Genomic DNA, 8,876 nt, shown 5'->3' with positions numbered 1-8,876 from the left:
AAAAAAAAAAAAAACCAAGGATGGTAAAACTTCATCTCACGTACTTTGAGTGTGTTGTCAACAGGAGCCAATCCTTGGAAAAAAGACATCATGTCAAAAAAGGTAAAGGGTCAGTAAAAGAACGTAAAAACTCTCAAAGAGATAGATTGTCACTGTGACTACAACAATGGTTTGAGTGTTTTAGAGATTGTGATGATGGCAGAAGATAGGGCAAGATTTTAATCTGTTGGTCAAAGAGTCACTACGAGTTGTAGTCGACTCAACGGCAATTAACAACACCACTTACCAGTAAATCAAAATGTCAATATTTTATTTATTGAAGTTTCAAAATAATTGGATTAACAACAAAGGGTTGAACTCTTGAATACTAACTGGAAGGCTAGTGGCTTGAATCTACCCAGAGGTGCCTTGGAAAACAGTTAATTTGCTTCCAAAATGTCACACACAGCCCTTTGACACCCTACACAATGGATCTTCACTGCACACACTGGGTCTTCATGAGCTGGGGTCAACAGCATCTTGCAAGAATAACATATCTGGACTCTAATAATTTTCATTCTTACATTAAAATAATTTTATAATAATTTCTAGCTCTTATTACTGTATTTTTACTATGGCTGATGGTTTATTAAAAATGTATTACTGCTGTTACATGTTATGGGGGTGATTTTTACTCAGTGACTTTATGTGGCATAATATAGCTTCCCCGCTGAGGGTTTTTAAACTAATTTTTATTCATTTCAATGAAAGTTTACAGAAACTTAGGGTTTCCAGTCATTCATTGTTGCACTTTCCTCCCTGCCCACCCCCTCCCCCAATATGCTCTTCTCCTTGAAAAGAAAAAGAAAAGCTCTTTCATTTTTATGGAATCCATCCTCCCAAGCCCATTGGATTATGCAGCCTTCACCCTGGACTTCTGTAATGACAAGAATACCTATTCATATATTCCTTTTAAACAATTTTCTCCCTCATCTGTTTCAGTGCAATATACATCATTCCTCCCCTCTATTTCTGTCTTCTCTCAATCCTGATGTCAGTCCCATTTTACAACAGCAGCCTTATGCAATATTTTCTTTTTGTGACTGAGAAATTTCACTCAGCATAATGTCCTCCAGGGTCATCCATTTTGCATAATAGCCATGAGTTCCTTGTTTTTCAATGCTGCATAGTATTCCATCATGTGGCTATACAAAAGCTTCTCTACCCAATCTTTTTTTGAGGGGCACTTGGGTTTTTTCCAACTCTTTGCTATTGTGAACAAAGCCACAATAAACATGGATGTGCATATATCCGCTTGGATGGCAGTTATGATTTCTTTAGGGTAAATTCCCAGTAGTGGAATTGCTGGGCCAAATGGTATCTCTATTTGCAACTTTTTGAGAAAGCACTATACAGCGTTCCATAGTGGTTGCACCATTTTACACTCACACCAACAGTGAATAAGTCTTCCAGTTTCTCCACAACCTCACTGGCATTTAATGTGTGCTGTTCTGTTAATTTTTGCTATTCTTACTGGGGTGAGATAATCTCTCATAGTTGTATTGATTTGTATCTCCCTTAGAGCTAGGGATTTTGAACACTTCTTCATATGTTTGTTTGCCATCTGAATGTCTTCTTTGGTGAAGTGTCTGTTCATATCCTGTGCCCATTTTTCAATTGGGTTATTTACTTTTACCTTGTTGGGGTGCTCAAGTATTTTATAAATTCTAGATACAAGTCCCTTGTCAGATATGTCATTATCAAATATTTTTTCCCAATCTGTGGCTTCCCTTTTTACCCAGTTGGAGAAGTTCTTGGATGTGCACAGGAATTTGATTCTTAGAAGGTCCCATTCATCTATTTTATGCTCTCCTGGTTGTTGATTTGCCAGGATGCTTCAAAGACTGTTTATGTTGTGGGTTAGGACTTCTAGAGTTCTTCCAAGCTTTTCTTTAATGAAGTTTATAGTCTTTGGCTTTAGTCCTAGGTCCATAATCCACTTTGAATTGGGTTTTGTGTATGGAGTGAGATGCAGATCTTGCTTGACTTTTCTATCGATAGTTTTCCAATTTTTCTAACACCATTTATTAAAAAGGCTGTCATTTCCCCACTTAAATTATTTCATCTCCTCGTCAAAAAATCAGTTGACCATAGGTAGATGGGCTGATTTCTGTATTCTCAGCTCTATTCCATTGATCTATGTATCTGTCATTGTACCAGTACCACGCTGTTTAAACCACCATGGCAGTGTAGTAGGATTTCAAATATGGGAGTGAGATGCTTCCTATTTTGTTTCTCTTTTTAAGGAGTGCTTTGCTTATTAGGGGCCTCTTTCCATTCCAAATGAAACTGGAGATTGCCTTTTCCATCTCACTGAAGAATGGAGTTGGTATTTGTTTTGGGATTGCATTGAATGTGTAATTGCCTTTGGTAGTATTGTCATTTTCACAATATTGAGTCTTCCTATCCATGAGCAAGGGATATTCTTCCACGTCTCCAGCTCTCTTTTTGTTTCTTGTAATAGTGTTTTGTAAATTTCTTTGAATAGATCTTTTATGCTTCTGATCAGGTTTACTCCTAAGTATTTAATCTTGTGATTACCTACTGTGAAGGGTATTGTTTTTCTCAACTCCAGTTTCCATATACTCTTTGTCACTGTAGAGAAATCCAGCTGACTTTTTTATGTTGATTTTCTGTCTTGCCACTTTGCTGAACTGGTCAACTATGTCCAGTAGTTTTCTTGCTGAGTCTTTAGGGTTTTCTAAGTAAACTATCATATCATCTGCATTGAGAGATAATTGTACCTCCTCTTTGCCAATTTGGGTACCTCTTATTTCCTTCTCTTTTCTTATTGCTATCACTAAGACTTCTAATACAATATTGAATGAGAGAGGTGATAGTGGACATCCTTGCCTACTTCCTGTTCTCAAGGGGAATGCCTTTAATCTCTCTCCATTGAGAACAATGTTGGCTCTCAAATTTGCATATTTACTTTCTACTATGTTGAAGAAATTCCCCTCTAATCCTATTTTGTTGAGTGTTTTAATTAGGAAAGGGTGTTGGATTTTGTCAAAAGCCTTTTCTGCATCAATTGATAGGATTATGTGGTTCTTGTTCTTTTGTTAATGTGATGAATTACATTGATTGTTTTTCTTATGTTGAATCATCCTTGCATACCTGCTATGAGTCCCACTTGGTCATAGTAAATTATTTTTTTAATGTATCATTGGCATCTATTGGCCAGGATTTTACTCAGGATTTTTGCATCTATGTTCATGAGGTTTTGTACATAGGGTTTTCAGAGGCCTGCTATTTCAGAAGTGGATGGCCAATCTTTCTTCCTAGTCTGTCTTTATGTGAATGTCCGGATTTAGAGAAGTATCAGACAGACCAGCAAGTTAAAGGTATATCCCTTATTGCGGAGTTAACTGTAGTGTCAGTGTTGTCCCTGCCTTTCTCACACGCGTCTTTTTTACCCACTTATTTCCCTGCTCCACCATCCACCAGGATACCCATCCACTTCTACCCCCTCCCTTCACATCTATCTCCCTTTGACCAGCCTTTCATCTAATAACTTATATATGAAGCTTCCGTGGCTTCTGTGATTCCAAACACATCAGCTGATGGTAGTTCCTTATGTTGGGATCAATGTCTCTGAAGTTTAGTCGTAATGTTTCCCGAGCAAAGGTGATGCATCCTGTAGAACTGCTGTGTCTGATACAGGCCATGGCCTTCGCAATCACTTGTTATGCATCGGAGAGTTGGACAATGACCAGGGAGGATAGAAGGAGAATTGATGCCTTTGAGCTGTGGTGCTGGAGAAGAGTATTGAGAATACCATGGACTGCTAGGAAAACGAACAGATACATCCTGGAAAGGGTTAAACCGGGTGTCTCCTTGGAGGCAAGGATTCTGAGGCTCCATCTAACATACTTTGGACATGTTGTGAGGAGAGACCGGTCCTTAGAGAGGGACATCATGCTTGGGAGGGTGGAGGGATGGCGCAGGAGAGGAAGGCCCTCTATGAGGTGGATTGATTCAGTGACTGGGATAATTGGGATGGGAGTGTCGGAGGCAGTGCGATTGGCACAGGACAGAGCGGAGTTTAGGGCTGTTGTACATAGGGTCGCTATGAGTCGCAGGCGACTTGACAGCACATAACAACAACAACAATGTTCATGAGAGGTATTGGCCTATAGTGTTCTATTTTGGTGGTATTGTTACCTGATTTTGGTATCAAGATTATGTTTGCTTATAGAATGAGTCTGGGAGAATTCCACCTTTTTCTATTTTCTGAAATAGTTTATGTAGGGTTGGTGACAGTTCTTCTGTGAATATTTGATAAAATTCACTTGTAAAGTCATCTGGTCCAGGTTTTTTTTTTTTTTTTTGCTGGAAGTTGTTTTATTACCTTTTTAATTTCTTGTTTCGTAATGGGTCTATTCAGGTGTTCAGTTTCAGTTAGTGTCAGTTTAGGTTGTTGTTGTTGTTATGTGCCGTCGAGTCGCTTGCGACTCATAGCGACTCTGTTTAGGTAGGCTGTGAATTTCTAAGTATTTGTCCATTTCCTCTAGGTTTTCATATTTGTTTAATATAATTTTTCATAATAATTCAGTGTTAGGCTTCTTATTTTAGTTGGTTCTGTTGGGACATTGCCCATTTCATCTCTTATTCGAATTGTTTGTGTCTTTTTCTTCTTTTGTTAGGATAGCTAGTGGTGTGTTGATTTTATTAACTTTTTCAAAGAACCAATTCCTTGCTTTGTTGACGGTTTCAATTGTTTTTTCTGTTTTCTACTTCATTTATTTCTGCTGTAATTTTTGTAATTTCAGTTTTTTGAGAGGGTGTAGGTCTTTCTTGCTGTTCTTTTTCAATTGGTTGGAGATGTTGGGTTAGAGAGTCAATGGCCATTTTTTCCCCTGCCTTTTGATATGTTTGCTTATTGCTATAAATTGACCTCTGATTACAGCTATTTCCCAGAGGTTTTGCTAAGTGGTGTTGTCACTGTCATTTGTTTCAAGAAACGTTTTTATTTCATTTTTTATTTCTTCTAGTACCCACTCATGTTCAAGTAAGATGTCATTCAGCTTCCAAATGTAGGGGTTTTTTATCTTTTATCCTCTTGTTATTTATTAATTTCTAAGTTTGTTGCTTTGTGATCTGAGAAAATGCTTTGTATTATTTCTATGTTTTTTAATTTATTGATGCTTGCCTTGTGACCTAAATAGTGATCTATTCTGGAAAATGTTCCATGCACATTGGAGAAGAAAGTATACTGTGTTTTTTGGGGGGTGCATTAACCTATAAATGTCTATGAGGTCAAGTTGGTGTATTGTGTGTTTTAATTATCGAACATTTTTATTGAGTTTTTTTTCTGGTAGTTCTATCTTTTCTAGAGAGTGGTGTATTGAAGTCTCCAACTACTATCATAGTGTTGTCTATTTCCTTTTTCAGTTATGTTATTGTTTGTTTTATATATTTTGTAGGTCTTTCATTTGGTGAATAGATATTTATTATTGTTATGCCTTCTTGTTCTATTGACCCTTTAATCATTATGTAGTGACCTTCTTTGTCTTTTATGATAGTTTTTACTTTGAAATTTGTTTTATTGGAGATAAATATCGCTAATCCTACTTTTTTCTTGTTGCCATTTGCTTGATAGATTTTCCCATCCTTTTTAGTCTTTCCTTATCTCCATTTTTCAGGTGTGTCTCTTGCAGGCAGCATATTGATGGATTTTTATTTTTTTATCCAATCTGCTACTCTTCTTCTCTTCAATGGTGCATTCAAACCATTCACATTCAGTGTGATTATTGTAAGGCAGGGTTTTATTGCTATCATTTTGTTGAGTTCTTTTTGGTGGTGTTGTTATTTACTTTGGTCCATCCTGCATTCTGTGCTACCTCTGTAAGAAGGAACATCTCTGAGTGTTTCCTGTAACACTGGTCTTGTTTTTACAAACTCTCTTTGGTTCTGTTTTTCTGGAAATGTATTGACCTCTCCTTCGCATTTGATGAAAAATTTTGCTGTGTATAGTTTTCTTAGTTGACAGTTGTGTTCTTTGAGTGTTTGATATATGTACTTCCACTCTCTTCTTGTTCGCATGGTTTCTGTTGAGAAGTCAACACTTAATCTTATCTCCTCTCTCTTATAGGTTATTCTTTGTTTCTCCCTCACTGCTCTCAGAATATTCTCCTTATCTTTGGTTCTGGCAAGTTTAACTTTTCTATGCCTTGGTGTTTTTCTTTTGGGGTTTATTCCATATGGTGTTCGCTCAGGTTCTTGAATATATATATATTCTCTCATTCTTCAAAATATTACAGTGAAATGTGCAAGGAGCTAGAGTCAGAAAGTCAAAAGGGCCGAACTCGTTCAGCATTTCTTAAGCTCAATGAACTAAAGAACAAATTCAAACCTCCAGTTGCTACAATCAAGGATGCTTTGGGCAGAATGTTAAATGATCCAGGAGGTATCAAAAGAAGATGGAAGGAATATACTGAGTCATTGTATAGAAAGGAATTGGCAGATACAGAAGAATTTAATGAAACAACATATGAGCAGGAACCTATGGTGATGAAAGCAGAAGTTCAAGCTGCTTTGAAGGAAATAGCAAAAAAACAAGGCCCCCAGAATAGATGGTATACCAATTGACATATTTCAGCCAACAGATGCTGCCCTGGATGTGCTCACCAAGCTGTGCCAAGAAATCTGGAGAACAACCATTTGGCCAACTGACTGGAAGAGATTTGTTCCCATTCCAAAGAAGGGTGACCCAACTGAGTGTGGAAACTACAGAACAATACATTGACTTCGCATGCAAGCAAGATTCTACTGAAGATTATCCAAAAACGACTGGAACAGTACATCAGCAGAGAACTTCCAGAAGTCCAGGCTGGGTTTAGATGGGGTCATGGTACTAGGGATACTGTAGCCGATGTTAGATGGATCTTAGCTGAAAGCAGAGAATACCAGAAGAATATCTATCTGTGTGTCATTGATTATGCAAAGGCATTTGACTGCGTGGATCATAACAAACTGTGGCTGACTGTGAGAAGAATGGGAATCCCAGAACATTTAATCATGCTAATGCGAAACCTATACTTGGACCAAGAGGCAGTCGTCAGAACAGAGCAGGGTAACACTGCATGGTTCAAAGTTGGGAAGGGTGTGCACCAGGGATGTGTCCTATCTCCATACCTTTTCAACCTGTATACGGAGCAGATTATCCGAGAGGCTGGGCTCTATGAGGAGACGCGCAGCGTTAGGATTGGTGGAAGATCTATCAACAATCTGCGTTATGCAGATGACACAATCTTGCTCGCTGAAACTGAGGAGGATGTCATGCACTTACTGCAGAGGGTCAAGGACTGCAGCCTTCAGTATTGACTGAGGCTCAATGACAAGAAGACAAAGATTCTCACCACTGGACCAATTGATAGCATCAGGATGGATGGCGAAGAGATTGAGATTGTTCACAGCTTCAGTTTGCTCGGCTCCACAGTCAACAGTGTTAGCAGCAGCAGCAGCCAGGAAATAAAAAAACGTATTGCGATGGGAAAGTCTGCTGTTAGGGACCTCTCTAAAATACTTAAGAGCAATGGTGTCTCTTTGGAGATGAAGGTGCGCCTGATACAGGCCATGGTCTTTGCAATCACTTGTTATGCATCATAGAGTTGGACAATGACTAGGGAGGACAGAAGGAGAATTGATGCCTTTGAGCTGTGGTGCTGGAGAAGAGTATTGAATGTACCATGGACTGCCAAGAAAACAAACAGATTCATCCTAGAGAGGGTTAAACCAGGCTAGTCCTTGGAGGCAAGGATTCTGGGGCTTCGTCTGACATACTTTGGACATGTTGCAAGGAGAGACAGGTCTTTGGAGAGGGACATCATGCTGGGTAGAGTAGAGGGACAGCGCAGGAGGGGAAGGCCCTCTATGAGGTGAATTGATTCAGTGACTGGGGTAATCAGGATGGGTGTGTCAGAGGCAATGCGATTGGCACAGGATAGAGCAGGGTTTAGGGCTGTTTTACATAGGGTCGCTATGAGTCGCAAACCACTCGACGGCACATAACAACAACAACATTCTTCATTATGCCTGGGACGTTTTCCTCTAGTAATTCTTCCACAACTTTTTCAGTGCCTTTATTTGCTTCTTCTTGTTCTGGGATTCCAATGATGCATATGTTATTTCTCTTGATGTTGTCCCACATTATTTTTAGGTTTTCTTCTTTTTCCTTCCTTTTTCATTCTGCTTTTTGTTTTAGCAGATCAGTGGTGACAATTCTATCTTCCATTTCACCAGTTCTGTGCTCTATCTCTTCAACTCTGCTCATGTGTCCCTCCATCATGTTGACAACATCTGAAACATTGGACTTCATATTTTGGATCACAGTTTCTTGTTTTTCCATTGCCACTAATGTTTCGTTTGTTTTTTCTCTATTGTTCTGGATTGGGTTTTTTTAGCTTTTCCTGGTTTTTGCTTGTAGTATCCTGTAATTCTTCAAGTTTGTTTTTCATACGCTGAAAATATTCAGTCATTGTTCTTTTAAATTCTGTGTCAGAAAGTTCCATCACACTTTCTGCCTTCGGAAATCCATTGATACTGTGTCACCCTTTGGGGGTTACATCTTGCTTTGCATTTGTGTATTGTGTAGGATAGCTTGCTTTCTTTGAGACATTGATATGTTCTTAATCTAAAGACAATGCTCTAGAAATCAGTTGGTCAGCTACTCCACTTGTGTTTTTCTCTCATCTTCTTACTCAAGGGAAAGGTTAGTTCAGAGCCTGTGAGAACAGTCTCTTGTAGGTAAGTCAAATCAAGGTGCTCTGGATTAAAGGCAAGTTTATTGACTGGACATGAATGCACAGGTGTGGAGCCAAATGGGGTGGGGCAGG

The sequence above is a fragment of the Elephantulus edwardii genome, unplaced genomic scaffold (assembly GCF_000299155.1).
Source record: "Elephantulus edwardii isolate Elephantulus edwardi_28Jun2011 unplaced genomic scaffold, EleEdw1.0 scaffold00341, whole genome shotgun sequence".
NCBI lineage: Eukaryota > Metazoa > Chordata > Mammalia > Macroscelidea > Macroscelididae > Elephantulus > Elephantulus edwardii.
This window is presented reverse-complemented; position numbering follows the sequence as displayed.